Here is a 12,367-nt window from a genome sequence, read left to right on the forward strand (position 1 = left end):
GATGAGCACCTTAGGGAATCCCTTGGCAATTCCATCACTCTAAGAAACATTTTGCTTTTCAGCCATTTTCTTCTCTAGTCCATGTTTCTGTATAAATAACTTTGCAGGGTCCAACCTTTCTCTTTATGTTTTACATACATCAAAGTCCAGTACTTTTCCACACTGCTTCATGTTCTCTATCATCCTAACAACTGTCCATCACTTCAATTCATCGTTTGTCCTATGCTCACTATACACAGGGCTTAGCAAAAAAAAAAATGCTTAAAATGCATCACGTGACTCTGAGACAGAGAGATTGGCTCAGCCCTGCCTAAAGGCGTTAGGCTGAGAGAGGTCAGTATTGTTGGCTGATGTTTCCTGAGTAAAAAAAAAATAAATCTTTGCCATAAGTACTACTGATTGCTTTTCCTTTGAATAATTGAAGCTGTCAGGAGTAAAGCACTTGGCTGCTTGATTGACAGCTGTCAGATCCTCCTTGTGTTTGAAGGCTCTGAGCTGGGAGCTGTCATCCAAAGAACCTTGCCTTTGATGACTGGCCAGACTGTCAACTGGATATGCTGGCCTCTCTGAATACCTCATGGACACAGCAAGACACTTCTGCTGCAGCTGTAAAGTCTACAGTAAATGTGGCTGCTGTTGAAGCCATGGCCCTTGTCTTGGGAGGCCTTTCTCTAGTCAGAAGCACCCCACACCGCTTGTACTGGATTCTGGAGACTACCATGAGAGAATAGTTCTCACTGTTGTAAGCCTCTGAGGATGCCTGGCGCTATGAGCCCTTAGCTCACTCCTCCGAGAGAAGATGTCTGCAGAGATGACAAGGACCACAAAGGTACTGAGCAGATGGAAAAGCCTGGAAAACACTACAAAGAGGCAAGTGGAAGAACCTACAGGCACCAGGTAGGGGAGGGGCTCCAGTTATCTGCCCATGGCTAAGAGCTGAGAGCTCTGCCACCAGTAGCTAGGTACTCTTCCACTGGCTGCTGTGTGCTGGGCCAGCAGTATTCAAAGCCTAAAGCAATAAGCCTCTGACTTAAGCACTTTGAGTTATAAATCTCTGGTATTGAAAGCCTAGAGTCATAAGTCTCTCATTCTCAAGGCCCTTGCAGTAGAAGCCGGTGCCTAAGAATCCAAGCCCACAGGCTGCCAACACCGCAGGCTGCTTGTTGCCTGTTCGTTTCCATCTGAATACAAGAGCTGTTGTTGTTGTTGTTGTTGTTGTTGTTGTTTTAACAGTTTAACCCTCACAGCACCCCTAACAGGAAGGCATCTTTTTTATCTTCGTTTGTAGAGGAGAAGCCTGAGTCTCTGAGGGAAGAATGTAGAGACCATACTCTCTTAACAAGTAGCAGAGACAATTCATGACAATTATCAGGCTTTCCCATTTGGATTTCCATGGCCCCAGAGGTGCTGTTCCTATCCCCTTCCCTAATGACCTCCACTCACTGGCACCGTGAGACTGTCTCCAGAGTGGACCTCCACAGAGTGTTCATAGCAAGCTAGACCTGTAGTGAAGATTATCTCTGCGTAGAGAGGAGATGGCATGCTTTAGGGCATGCCTGAAAGCTTCTGGATTTCCCGAAAGCTTGCTCAAATCATGGGTGGCTTCCTCGCCTCGCCTCCTTTTGCCCAAAACTCCACTGTCTCGATGCTCCAGAGCTCTCTTTGCTCTACTCCAGTCATAACTGTGAAGACCTCAGAGCTCAGCTCTGAATCATCTCCAACAGGCCTGTTCTCTGCCTCTGCTTTCCTTCCCCCCACCCCCTGCTGTTGGCCTCTGACTGCATCTGTGCCTTTTTCTCAGGCAGAGTAATTGATCCCTCTAGACTCTTATGCTCTCTTCTTCACACACCCTGAGACGGAAGTCCAAGGTGTAAGTCCCCACTGAGAGGCCATCTTCTTGAAATGGTAACAAGGGATTGGTGAATAGGGTGCTTCCCACCATGCCCTCTCCCTCACACTCTGCTCCTTCTCCCCAGGGTGCAGCCAGAAGACTTGAAGCAGGTAGCAGCAGCATTGCATTGTATTGCATTGCATTGCATTGTATTGTATCACATTGCATTGTATTGCATGCACTTTTTACGAGGGAGCGAGTTCCTAGGCTGATGTCTGCCTCGATGTATCTCCTCCTAGTGGGTCTTCCTCCTCTCTGTACGCTATTGGCTCTTAGAAACCAAAGCAGTATGTTCTTGAGTCTTCCCTTGCTAGCTAAATATTCCGAGTCCTTGGCTTGACAGAAACTAGGGAGGTATTAGACCACGGACTGTGCCACTTAACCACACAATAAAAGTTTCCTTTGTTACATGTAACAGAGTACCAGGTGGATGTAGCAGAAACTGTCAAACAAGTATTTGGAAGGCCTTGGAACTGAGGTCTTGAGACCTTGGATATGCTGCTTAACTGACCTCTGCCTCTATTTCCTCATCTGAAAAACAGGTACAAGTTGCCACCCCACTCTACCCTCCCGTAAGCTGATAGTTGACGTGCCCAGGTTGCGTAGGAGTGAGCACTGCATACATGGGGCTGGTCCAGCAGGCAGCAGTCATCTTTTCCCCTTGATTGTCTCCTTCTCAGATTGGATCATCCATCAGCTCTCCCAAAGTGCAAAGAGGAAGGATGGGCTGTCACCAGTGCCTTCTCCTCTGCTGTCTAGTCTCCTGAGAGTTAGAGCGTGAATCAGCCCTGGAGCCCATAGAATGGCCAGGAGGAGGAGCTGACCCTACAGTGGCCGTGCTGTGTCATCTGCAGAGGCAGGGAGCCCAGAACAGAGGCATAAACAGTACCCTGAGCTAAACAACAGCCAACAGCTGGGGACTTGCCAACGCTTCCCTCAAAAGCCGCCTCCGCCACCCATCCAGGGATAAAGAAAGGACAGTCAGCACTAACAGGAAGCTCTCAGATCTGCCTCAACCCCAGTAAAGTGCAAAAAAATGAGACCAAGACAGCGGGCAGCTGGCCGGAAGCCCTGTGTGGATGGAGGATGATCCAATGTGCAGTCCCCAGGCCACTCCCGAGCTGGAAACTAAAGGTCTGTTTCTGAGATGGCTGTCTCATCCTGAGTCTACGGTACCATTGTATCTCATCTGTGCTCCAAACAGGAGAAACACCCAAAGCTAAGCTTTCCCGGGGTAAGGGCCTCACCCATCCTCAGGAAACAGCTGTGTTAGGCATCTGGACATTCACGCTGTCAACTCAGACACACCACCAATAATACAGAATTGAACTAGCACCTCTGCCCGTGTGAGTGTACCTGTTAATGGGCAGAGAGGACTGGAGGGAATCAGCAAGCATGGTACGTTACCGGAGAGCAGGAAAGTGCCGTGGAGCAAGGCAAGGGGAATGGAAACAAGTAGAAAAGAATTACTGAGTAGCAGAGAAGCATCACGGAGGTCACGTGACGTTTGAGTGAGGAAGGGAACAGTCTTTGGGCATCTCTGGAGGAAGAGCGCTCTGGGTAGAAGCAGCCACGAGTAGAACAAGCTAGAGCACAGGGGAATTGCTTACCAGCTGTCAGGGTTGGAGAAGCATGAGTGACGGGGGAGCATCAGAGAAGAGGCTGGGGAAGGATCTGGCGATCTTTCGGGATGTTCTAAACCATCTAGAACGGGATGAAAGTCACGCTGACCTCTGTGCCAAGGAGTGGTGTTCCCGGACTGGAGCCCTAAAGGGAATTATTTTCTGTTGTGTGAAAGACTGATTGCCTTCAAAATGTATTTATAGGCAGAGACAGAAAACACAGAGAACACTGAAAAGGACTCCAGGTTACATATGGCAGAACGGTCTCTCTGAATATGCTCCCCTCGTGCTCACAAGGCTGTGCTAGATCGAAAACGTAAGCACCCGGGTGCCTTTCTGCAGGCCAGGAAGTCAGGACCCTGCCACCTGGAAGACACCTAGAAAACAGGTGCAAAACCCACGCCCAAACTTAAACTCCCCACAACCTTTTTCCTGCAGTGACTACGCTTGAGAACGTTAACACCCAGCCTGCAGCGGCAGCAAAGGACTCTTCGTCTGTAGCATTGACAGTTCACGTAGGGTAAACACTTCCCTATGACTGCGTTGATAGTTCATGTAGGGTAAATACTGATTTTGAGTTGCCAAGAGTTTAAAACAGCTAGCAAGATTCCCGAGGGACTGAAGATTTCCTCGGTTGGTAGAGTGCTTGCCTAGCATTTAGGAAACCCTGGCTTTGATCCACAACCAACACATAAACTGGGCATGTTTGCATATTCCTATAGTGCCAGCACTTGAGAGGTAGGTGCAAGAGGATCATAGGTTCAAGACATCCTCAGATACACAGTGAGTCCTAGGCCAGCCTGGGACACAGAAGACTAAAGAAAGCAAAATGACACCACACACACACACACAAACACACACACACACACACACACACACACACACACACACACACACACACAGAGTGTCAGCTGGCCCTCAGGAGAATACGCAGGCTACCCTTAGAACTTCTGTGGAGCTACCCTTTTTGCTAACACCATCAGACAATACCTACTGTGCCTTGTCATAACCAGAATTCCTGATGTATATGAAAACCAGAGGGTTTGGACACTTATCTTCCCCAACTGGCTCCTTATGAAACTCACAATACAAACAGAAGAAGTCCCAGCATCCAGAATAGTAGTCAGGATGAGCTAGGTTATGCTATGATAACAAACAACTCCTTCAACAGGAGGTGAGAGTCAGGAAGCTAAAAGAAGTATGACTTTGCTGTACACATGTCACTTGTGGCATGTGTTTATAAAGATATGAGAAGCCAATGACACAGATTCTGGCCTTTGTATTTCTAGGATGCAAGCTGAAGTGATGATGAGGGGAGAAACAGACGAGGTCTATCATAGGGCGACGTTGATAACTGATTGAGCACTTTCGGTCACTGCCACAAAGAAGATAGGCTCTCACAGAAGGTAGCTCAAGTGCTTAATTACCCACTAAAGACAAAACTGAGCCCTAGCTGATCTGTGAAAGGCAACACCTGCTTTAAACTTTGAGAGTGAAAGAAAATGTTATATAGCTAAAGATTGAATTCTGACAACTAGGTGAGATTAAATAAAGCCTATGCCACCCAACCTGATCCAGCCATTCTATGGGCACATATTCCAAAATTCATTGTACACCACCATCTTGCAAAGCAAAAATAATTAATTAAACCACCCGTATGGATACTGGGCATCTCGTTGCAAGTGATTACTACTTATTTAAGGTGGACAGAGGAAAAATAGGTTTCCGTTTGTAAAGCTTCTCTATGTGTGACATCTTCAGTCACCTTTAAAATAAATTAATTCTGTTGGGCTCCACTTTAAAGAGAGGTCTAAGCCCACCCTGCAACACTGCTTACTGGCTTATGCTGGGTGCCACATTTGACCTCTCCAGCAATCTTACGAGAATCGTTTCTGCATCATGACTGAGGGTACGGCAAATACCATGTCTTGGCAGCTCGTTGTCTATCCAGTCAGTTACAGAGCAAGAATAGCCAGGGCTAATTTCCCTGGTTGGCAAAGTGACTTGCTCTGGTAACAACTTGATGAGCCAGGCTACAGCTAACCACATCCTTTCCTGCCTCTCCCATGCAAACAAAACACCAAAGATATAAATGCTTCTCCATCTTGGCGTCCCATGTGATGTTATCCATGTGAAGTCAACCCATACCCAACCCATCATGGATATACAGCATGCGTCATGGTGGAGGAATGTTTCCAGGTGCTGAGAATTAGGGGCTGCTTGTTATACAGCACAGACAGCGTATCCTAACTGGTGCTCTACCCATGTGTATAGGCACCAACTTGGGTTTGTAAAGCCCGGATAATAAAATCTTTAAAGTGGAGCCCAACCGGATTGATTTTTTTTTAAAAAGGTGACTGAAGATGTTACACAAAGCTCTGGGTGCTTCTCATTTCTAGAGAGGAGTAAAATCTGTGTGAAATTACAAAAGAGATTAACTGATGGTCTGCAGGAGAGACGTGGAGCCTTAGAGTTGACAATGACAGCTATACTTTAAGCCGATATACTGCTTAACTCTCTGTCCTATTTTCTTAAAAACAGAGGAGGGCTACATGCATCTTCCTGCCCATCAATGGGTTCCTTCTTTGTCTTGGTGAACAAATTCCCAGAAGGTGCTTAAAAATCATACCGTATGACTTTATAAAGCCTCTGTGCATTCTATCATTTTATTCTCTTAGCTACTTCTTATATATGGGTTGTGTCCAGTTTTTCACTATCATAAATTATTTTTGTAAAACAGTGCACGTTTGTGGTATGTATTTCATCCAGATGTCAAGGATTTCTTATTTTTATTAATTTTATTTTATTTTATGCATATGAATGTTTTGCCTACGTAAACATACGTAAACATGCCTATGTGAACATGTGCATGAAGTGCCCCACAAAAGCCAGAAAAGGGCATTGGCTCCCCTGGACCTGGAGCAGTTGACAGTTATGAGCCCACCATATGGGCGTTGGGAAGCAGGGTCCTCTACAAGAACAGCAAATGCTCTTAATCACTGAGCTATGTCAAGTGGAAAACACCTGAAAATGTATTTGTTTGGCTGACTGTCATGAACAATGAGTGCTCAGTTTGGCATTTGTTCACAAAGTGCTTTCTAGAAACACTGTACTACTTTACATTCTCATAAATGTAGCCTTATTTATCCACACCCTTTATTAGCACTGGTTGCTGTCTATGTTTTAAATCCTCCTAGCTTTACTTAACAAACATATTTTCCTACTGGTATTTATTCCATCACCAGAGAGATTTGTCTTGTTGTTTGACTTCTTCTGTTGGAAATTGTCTCCAGCTCTCTTGCACTTCTTGTTCTGGGGAGTTAATCCTTTCTTTGCTTCATTTGATGCCTTTTGTAAATTATGTTAAAGTTTTGCCTTATTGGGATGTCAGAGAAGATACAGGACCACTACTTAAATTTGACTTTTAGATACACAGTGTCTGAAACTATTCACACTGAAAAATAACTCATGGGCCCTGTGGTGACAAGTGAGTGCCTGCCATCCTAGCAAGCTGCAGGCTGCAGCAAAGGATTGTGATTTCAGGGACAGCCTCTCAACAAGTTCCAAGCCAGCCTGGGTCACCCAGTGAGATCTTTTTTTTTTTTTTCACCCAGTGAGATCTTGAGGAAAATAAAATAAAAATAAATAAATTATGGTCTGAAAAATGAAAATTAACCAAAGGTTTCCTTTTAAAATTAAATTAAGCAACCCCTGCCACATGTATAGCAAATAGTTTTCCAGTTTATTTATTTTTCGATTCTGTTTACTATGTCTTTTTACATAAAGACCATTTGGTTTTTTTTTTTTAATACTCATATCTACCAGCATCTTCCTTTATGGTTTTATGATGTATTAGAAAGGCTTTCAGAACATTAAGTGCATGGCAAATATCTATTTATTTATTACTTGGCTTCAGCATTTGAGTGATCTGCAATCTATTCTGGTCTAGGGAACTACATAGAAAACATATCCCCACCTCCTGATTATGACTACAGTCATTCCAATATAATTCACTTTAAAAGTCCATTTGTTCCACTCACTGCAGTACCATCTGCAACCTGAAATTTTTCCTGCGCTTATATGTGGGGCAGTGGGACCATGCTCCAGGAGTGGACCTCCTGGGCAGTGCCACACCATTGTAATCACTGTTGCTCTGTGGAGGAATGTGACACAGATGCATAGAGTCCACAGGCATCAAATCCCTGACTCCTCTTTTCTACCTCTGCAACCTTGGATAGGTACTCCCATTGCTTATCTGTGAGTGGCAGCAATGCCATTATCTGCCTCATAGACTTGTAGTAAAGAGTAAAATGCACTAATTCCCATAAAGCATCCCTGAGGCAGGCACACACACCTCACTGAGTAATACCCAGCAGGGCTGCTTTCCCATCGTCTTCTTTGTCCATCTTGTTGATTGTTCTCTTTTCCCAACTGAATCCTAAAATCACCATATCAATTTACAAGGAAAACCCTGCTTGCAATTTGACAATGATTATGTTGGGAATGCAAACACAGAGGATCTGATTGGCTGACAGGGTTTCTTTCTTTTTTCTTTTTTTTTCTGTTTTGTCCAAGAATAAGGCAGTCTTAATTGAGCCAAGTCTTCTGTTCCTCCAATCAAAAATAAAAGGGTCCCCGGTATGGTGTATGTTCCCTGATAATGTTACTAGGGAAATTTCGGCTCTCTCTTAGGGTTCTTAGTACTGTTAATAAAATAATTTTTTTTTAACATTTAGAAGGAAGCTTGAGGACAATTTCATTTGAGTTTAAAGGAAAAACACCAGGGCAAGTAGGCTATAAATATCAACAGCTGCTTTGGAGGAGGAAAATGGAGAAGAGGAAAAGAGAAAGCAAGGCTACTTGTAAGAGGCCAAATGGTGGACAAGCAGCCACATAGCAAGGGGTTAATGTACGTCCCAGCTTTGGCAGTATCCAATAGAAAGAGACAGAAAGAAGAAATGATGGAAATTAAGTTCTCTGCGTTTTAACTCAGAAAAGCAGTCCTTTGCAGGGCCACATGGCTTAGCTATGACTCCTTGAGAAATTCCAGAGGAAGGCTCTCTAGGAGGGAAAAACAACTATCTCATTAAAGGGATAATTATTTCTCCCATTTCCTTATCATATCTTAAGGGGAATTAATTGTCCTTCCAGAGTGATGGTAACTGATTGACACAGTCACCAATCTCCCGTTTTGGACAGCTTGGAAAGTTAGATCTCCACAGAAAGCCAGAGGTAGATTCCACTCTTGCCAAAAGGAAATAGCTTTCACTTAATGGTTCTCAATAAAGCCCTGAGCTAGACTACTCTAACAGTGAGTTTATATTTCTAGATATTTATGATTGCTCTATTAGTGAGAAGATTTTTTTCATCCTTGTTACAGACAATAACACTGTAAGTATGTTGTATTTATATCATGACCTACCTACCAGCGCATTGTGGGGAACTACTGTGTAACTGTTGTCTTTACTTTGGATTTTCCTAACACAATCATAACCCAGCAAACCGCAGCTGTTTTCCTTCTGGTTCCGAGCTTAAACCCATCACACACACAGTAAAACACGGACGGGTTCAGTAATTTATACTTCATTTTCTTTTCTTTTTTTTTCTTCTTCCTTCTCGTGCCGAATTGCATCCAGGACTTTCCAAACCAGCCTTTTTGTCTGATTCCTAACTTCAATGGACGTTTCTGTGTCTGTACTCAGCATAAGGCAGAGGAATCCTCATAGGAAGCTTCATGGTTTGGGGGGGTCTGGTTTTTGCTTTTTTGCTTTAACAGAAAGACTTTTGCCTCGCCTGGGAGCCCTCCCCGAGCGCGTGGCGTTGCACGGGGGCCGAAGTTTCTCGCTGCGTTTCCGCTTGAATAGCGTCCAAGCCTCGCCTTTAAAATGCCAGGGCGGCCTCAGCTTTGCTCACAGCCGCTCTCGGCGGCTGCCCCGGGGCTCACCGCGCCGCCGCCGGGCGCTGACTCAGCCGCAGTCGGGCTGCTCCGCGGAGCCGGACCTGGGGAGCGCGCTCCCGGAGCCCGCGCCCCGTGCCCTGAGCCGCCGGGAAGCACCGCAGCGCTTGAGCCACCGGCTACCGGAGGTGAGGGGCTGGCCCCTTTGGGTCCCCGTGCGCACTGGACTCTCATGGCCAGGTAAGACTGCGGGAGCATCACCCTGAGCATCTTTCCTTCGCGGGGCGGGGGCTCAGCACGGTCCGCCCTGCGGGAGATCAGTCTCAGTCCCAGGTAGCAGGGGCAGGATCTGCTAATTCAGTGGGGCCTGGCCTTGGCGGCTAGGAGACCTGAAAGGACTTGACACCAAGACCCCTTGGCAGCCCAGTGCCTAGTACCTTAGCTGTCAACCAGGATGGCCAGTCCCGAGAGGCCAGTAAATGCAGCGCTTGGCATGGAATGGCACAAGGCTACGCTTTGCAGCAAACACTTGCCTTGGGGGGCTCAGGTCTCAATACCCAGAGAGCTGGTAATGCTGGGTTCATATTCATCACTTCCCAGTGAGAGACCCTCCACCCTTGATCTTTAAGGGATCCAAAGGAATGAGTGTTGAAACTGAGTCAAAGTTACCAATTCCCTCTTGTCAAGTTCAGTGCCTAAAATTCTGTGTGCTCGCGGCTGCCAGCAACAGAGAACAGATGCTCATCAGTGTAGTTTATGAAGGTCATGATTGATGGGACTTCTGGGGAAAGTTCTGTCGGTGGAAGTCTTTCTAAAGAAATGTCAGGTCTCAGTAGGATTTTTGTCCTGATCTGTGTGAAAAGCCTAACTCAAGTTTTCAATATTTTTCCCTGTGTCAGTGGAGAACGTTGCCAGTGATTCTGTGAAACTGTGTTATCGTGCTAAATTTGATAATAGTCTTCATTGCCCACGGGGAAAGTTCTGGAATGGGAACTCTCAGCCCAAGGCTATGAATCTTCTCACTGGATGCACTCTAAGGTCCTAGTGTCACAATGATCTGTCAAACCGTGGTTGTGTACCCAGAAAAGAAGCCTCACCCAGCCTCCCTGATGCTTTCCTGGGAGAGGCTTCCTTGTAACCACTTCTGCATCAGTTTGGAGGTTCTGCCCCTACATCCTCTTTGATTTCCCTGGCCTCCCAAATCCCAGTCAGAGAATCTTAGCTTCTGGTCCAACTCTATAACCCATACAACCTTATTATTTTCCCCAAAACTATGTTGTCTAGTGCATCGTAGGTCTGCCCCTGGCTTTCCCGCACCCTCAGGAAGCCCTTTTCTGAGCAGGGCTGTAATAATCTGATTATTTGCAATTCATGGTCTTCTGCAAAGTAGGTTTAAGCCATCATAAAGCCAAACACCAAGCCTTTGAGTGTGATTTATAAATTGGACTTTGGTTAAGGATGTATTTATTTGGAGGTAGCTCACAGTATATTACACAGGCTTCGAGAGCACATAGTGGGGGTTGGGGTTGGGGGTTGTACAAACAAACCACCGTCTTCAGTAAAGTACTCTGAAGCAATTGGCCTTACATTTACCCAAACAAGGGACTCTAAGTAAGCTATTCACCTATTCTATGTACCATTAAGATACTCCGGTTCTAAGAGATTAATTCCCTAATCACTTTTCCAGTGATGCCATTTATTATTTCTGAGCAAAATGCAGGTAATGAATGCATGAGACATAGCATGTTTCTGAATTCACCTACATGTGGAAAATCATAGCAACTTTCAGGCTGCTGAAGGACAAAACATAAGTCTGAAATAAGCAAGGATATGGTGGAAAAGGGATACATTGGTGAAAAGCACCTGTGTATGTGCCTGAAAAAAAAAAACAACTAGAAATTCAGTGACCACTTACAAACAGTGATTTAGTGAACTGTGTATCTTTCCAGACTGTTTCCTTACCAGGTTAATGGAAGATGCAATCATTCTGAATAAATTGCCTCACTAGTTAATCTTTCTTTGACAAATATTTATACTAAAGGGGCCTCAATATCACAGCACAGACTTGAAATCAGCAGCCTGGTGGCCGTCCACATATAGTATGGCTCAAAGTCAACACTATTTCCAAGACTTAAATGGAAACTGAAATTACATCAAGGAAAATGTCCTTACATTATCCAGCCTGGCCACAGTAGAAGGAACAGTGTTTATGAAACTGACAGAATTCCAAGTCTCTGAGGTTAATGCTTCTAATAAGTTCAAATGTGAAAGAAAAAGCACATACTGGCTCTGAATGTGGGCATTGTAGCTTCTGGAATCACTCCATGTCTGTGAGTGTTTTAGGTGACTGAAGTTTGTTCTTGGAAGTGACACGTTTTAGTATTTTCTTTGGGAGGGAAAAAAAACCCAATGTGCCATGCTTGCCTCCTTCCACCAGAGAGTTAGCTAATGGGTATCTGTGTTTCCTGCTGAGTCAGGGTGGGTGCTGTGAAAAGCTCATGGGTATATGTATGAGAGAGACCGGTCAGAGTTTAGTCTGGGCTGTAGAACTAATCAGACGACCTTAAGCAAGTGACCTTTCTGTGTTCTCTTATTTATTAAGCCCTAGGATAATCAATTCCAAGTCAGTTGCACTTATTAGGTACCTGCCATACACTAGGTATTTTTTTTTTATAAACAGTCATTCAACTTTTATAGTAACATTTTATGTATGGATGTGAGCAGTGTGGGACGTGTGTGTACATGTTCCTGTTTGTGCAAGTGTGCATATAAACAGTGGCGTGCATGTAGAGCTCAGAACTCTACATCAAGTATCTTTCTCAGCCACTCTTCATTTCATTTATTAAAACAGGAGCTCTCACTGAACCTGGAGCTCACTGATTCAGCTAGACCAGGGAAGCCTGGAGATCTTCTCATCTCTGCCTTACGTCCTAGGGATTACAGGCATGAGCCGCTGGG

General features: G+C 45.0%; 1 protein-coding gene across 1 annotated transcript in view; it reads left to right on the forward strand.

Moving 5' to 3' along the window:
* The first annotated feature begins 9,425 nt into the window (after positions 1–9,425).
* Positions 9,426–12,367, forward strand: part of CTXND1 (cortexin domain containing 1) — a 47,938-nt gene continuing 44,996 nt past the window's right edge. Inside the window, exon 1 of the mRNA XM_084752083.1 lies at positions 9,426–9,649. The gene's annotated coding sequence lies outside the window, so the exon portion shown is untranslated. The remainder of the gene's footprint in view (positions 9,650–12,367) is intronic.

Source organism: Acomys minous (assembly GCF_964271855.1).
Source record: "Acomys minous genome assembly, chromosome: 2".
Lineage (NCBI taxonomy): Eukaryota > Metazoa > Chordata > Mammalia > Rodentia > Muridae > Acomys > Acomys minous.